We start from the raw sequence: 4569 nt of genomic DNA on the forward strand, positions 1-4569 counted from the left end.
ATTTAATGAAAGTTTTCCCTTCTGTAACAGAAGAAAAAATCGAAAAAAACACCCCCAAAATCCATGGATGACACAAGAACTACTTTCTATCAGAAGACAAAAAGATAAGTTATTTAAAAAACGCATCAAATACCCTAATGAAACTAATTTTAATGATTGGAGGGACTTAAATCGGCTTTACCAAAATAAACTAAGGAAGGCAAAAAAAGATTATTATCACAATAAATTTCTAGAATTATCAAATGATATTAAGAAAACTTGGACTCTTATAAACTCAGTTATAAATGGAAGAAAGCATAAGGAAAGTTTACCTAACATTTTTTATGATGACATAAAATCATATTCAGGGGCAAAGTCAATAGCTGATGGTTTCAACGACTTTTTTTCAAGTATTGGGTCTAAAATTGCAGAAAATATACCAAATTCTCAATCCAATTTTCACAGTTTTCTTGGGGAGAAAAATGATACTAATTTCAATTTTGGTATTGTAACTAAAAAGAACTTGTTGTATGCTCTAAATAAACTTAAAAGCAAAAAGAGTTGTGGGGAGGATAACATCTCAATCTTTCTTATCAAAGAAGTTATAAATGAAATTATTGATCCGTTAGTATACCTATTTAATTTATCATTAAAAACAGGATTCATACCACAAAATTACAAAATTGCTCGTGTAGTACCTATTTTTAAAGCAGGGAAAAAAAATAAGTTTACTAATTATCGTCCAATTTCTATTCTTTCAGCATTTAGCAAAATTTTAGAAAAAGTTGTTGCATTACAAATGATCAAATTTTTATCAGATTGTAATATCCTGTATAAATATCAATATGGGTTTCGTCCTAATCATAACACAACACAGCCTTTATTAAATTTACTTAAGCATATCTATGAAAATCTAAATAAAAAGAACCCTGAATACACAATAAACATTTTCCTAGATCTTTCAAAAGCCTTTGATGTCCTAAATATAAAAATTCTTTTAAACAAACTTGAACACTATGGTTTTAAAAATACCTTGAAATGGTTTGAAAACTATTTAATAGGACGACAACAGTTTGTTACAATCAATGGTGTAAATTCAGCTAAAAAAATCATTCAAACGGGGGTTCCACAGGGAAGTATTTTAGGCCCCCTCTTATTCATTCTATACATAAATGATTTACCAAATGCAACATCTTTTTTAACAAATTTATTTGCTGATGATACTACATTTAGCAAATCAAACAACAACTTAAATGATTTAATTGCAGATTCTAATTTAGAACTCGATAAAGCAAAAAATTGGTTTAGAGCAAATAAACTAGCCTTGAATGTATCAAAAACTAAATATATGATTTTTCGCCCACATAAAAAGCTATTTGATCCAGAGTTATGCACATTGAAAATAGGAGGGGAAAAAATTGAAAGAATTGGCAGAGATTGTAATACTAAATTTTTCAAGTTTGTTGGTGTTCTTATAGATGATGAACTAAAGTGGGACAAACATATAAACTATGTAGAAAATAAAATAGCAAGCTCATTCTATGCCCTATCCCAAACAAAAAAGCTCTTTCCAACCACTACTTTAAAAACAATTTACAACAGCCTTGCTAAGCCCCACATAGAGTATGGCTTAATTGTTTGGGGTGCGGCAAAGGATGAGCATATCACAAAAATTCATAACCTACAGAAGAAAGCTGTAAGGAATGTTTTAAATGCTAAGTACAATGTGCATGCCGAGCCCCTGATGGGAAAACTAGATATTCTTAACATTTTTGACCTAAGGGATGCAAATGTAGTTGAATTTGTCTCTAAATATTTAGAAAACAAACTTCCCCAATGTATGCTTAATTTTCTAACACCATTGCAAAATACTAGATCAAAATGTCTTAGAGTAGAGAAGCCAAATTATAAAATATATGAAACTTTCCCTTCAGTAAAAATCCCGAAAATTTGGAATAGTTGGGCAGGTGAGCTAAGATCATTAAATTCATCCAAAGCTGTTAAAAAATATGTAAAAAATAAGTGTATATCAAAGTACAAAACATTTCAATGCAGGGAGAGAAAGTGTTATCCCTGTGGAAAAACCTAAATATAATTTAAATATCGCAACCAGTAAGCTACTTAAATGCCATACCCTGTAAATAGCTAGTATTATTTTATATCATTTGTGAAACTTGTAAATATATAAGAAAAAAAAACTTAAATGAAAATTGGGCCGAAGGACAGTCAAGATTGACTTTAAAGGCCCTGTAGTACAGTTACCCTAATTATGTCAATGTAAATAAATATATCTATAAAAATTGATGTAATTTAAAATGTATTAAATTATTTGTTAAATTAATCTGTAATTTACTGCTAATAAATCATATCATATCATATCAATTATTTTTGTTACTTTAGTATACATATTAAAATATTCAGTAAAGTAAAAAATGTTTGGACTCTGCCAAATTTTTGAAATAAATACTATTGTACAAAAAATGAATACAAGATATACAATCAGGAAAATGGTATGAGTACGAAAATAAAAAAAAAGTGTACAACATATACAAAAAAAATATACTAATTAATAAAAAAAACAGAAAATATACTATTGTATACAAAATTGATACAACATGTACAAGGGGACTTTGCCAAAAAAAATTTACTGTACAAAATTTTAAAAAAATTTATACAATAGTACTTTTGTATGTTTTGTATAATTTTTACAATACAAAAAAAAAATTCTACCTATACTAAGAGCAACCTGGGTCTAACAAAATTTCTCGTATTCTCGTAAGAATTCTTGCATAACGATGGTATACTATCGTAGAATCCACAAATTTTCTATACTATAGTATAACAAAATTGATACAATTTTAGAGTAAGGCCATGTATACTATTGTAAACAAAAAGCTATACTAAAAAAAGGATCCACATATACAAAGGACCACCTGGGTACTGAAAGTTTGAAGTTTTACAAGATCTTATAGGACAAAAACAATTACTTCAAACAATTACTTTGATATAAAAGCTTTATCACAGAAGCCAGTGAAGATCCAAGTATACCTGGGTGATTTAGACTTGAGGCTGGAAGTCTGGATTATGATACAGATCTGTGACTGTTTTCGGCCAAGGCATTACCCATACACTCACATAAATGTCGTGTATCTAAAATATAAGCAGAAGTAACCTTTTAACGATTTTATTTTGCTTAACATGTTACGCTACAAAACTTCCAAACTAAAAGGCAAAATATTGAAAAAGAAATATAAAAGAAATGTATTGTAATTTTTGTCTAAAATAGTTTATGTTCAAAACTATTGCAAAGAAAATCAATAAAACTGTACATCAAAAAAGGCCATTATGTAATATTTATCATATATGATGACTTTGGGAAATCTTTTTCAAGATGATTTCAACATGACATAACAAAACATTAAGATGAAAAGATTTTCAAATTTTTCAATAACCAACACAAATAATATTACAAATATGCCACAAAGACACCGTTTCTATCGTTTTTTAGACTTGTGACGAAATAATGTTCGTTTTCATGCCTCGTTTATTATATTGTACCTTGTTATTCTAGGAATCATTATTACAAAAATCAGCTTAATAGGATAATGATATCATACATTATTTTGTTTTTTTAAGAGTTCTTCCTAAATCGGAATTATAGGAATCGTCATGCAAAGTTTGAAATGTCTAAATTGACGTCGAAGAGAGCTAACCGTTATGGACGGACAGACTGGCCAACCGTCATTATAAAAATGCTTCAATTATAAAAATAGAGGGTAGATTAAAAGTTGGAATATCTATCATATACCTAGAAATATCTATTTGTCCACAATGCATCCAAAGTGTATTTATGTTTTTATTATAAAAAGAAAGAAACGTTATGTATCCAAACGTAGGCCATCACTAATAAACCTATAATATTATTAATTTTAAATGCTAAACAAAATTGATTAAGTAATCAGGCCTGGAAGCAGCTTATAGTGTCTAAAAACAATGACATCATACATTACAAATGACCAATGAAAGACACTTTTACTTCTAGCAAAAATATAGCCACTGTGTTTTTGATAAAAATTGGGTGTGTTTTTTGTCAATTTCATTTTTAGCTGTAATTTTGGCAATATTTTTTTATCCACTGTCAAAATTACACCTTTACTACTGTCATAAACACAGTTTTACTTTCATTTTCACACCCATGAAACTTAATAAGTCTGTCAAATTCACAGTTTTGATGAATTTAAGTATTTTAAACAAGTTGTTATTTCTTTATCTGTCCGTCAGTCCGTAGATCCATGGGGGAAAAGTGATTTTTTGATTTTATGATTTTTTATTATTTACTTCTTTCTCTTTCTTTTCCATCCTCTATAACTGCTTTGTCCGTTTGTTCATCTATGATTTTCGTTGCTTCAACTCTGATGAATGTTGTCACCCTTGTTGTATTGTTTTTCGTCTATTTAGTTGAGAAGTCAAATCCTTCTCATTTCTGAAGCCAATGTTTTGATTGGTGCACCAAAATGTTGTGTCATCTTTGAAACCAACAAATAACCATTTTTGGAAACAGTCAACTTGTAAATCAAACAATTTCAGAAG

This window comes from Acartia tonsa, chromosome 8, assembly GCF_053477335.1.
Source record: "Acartia tonsa isolate MP-2025a chromosome 8, ASM5347733v1, whole genome shotgun sequence".
Classification (NCBI taxonomy): Eukaryota; Metazoa; Arthropoda; class Copepoda; order Calanoida; family Acartiidae; genus Acartia; species Acartia tonsa.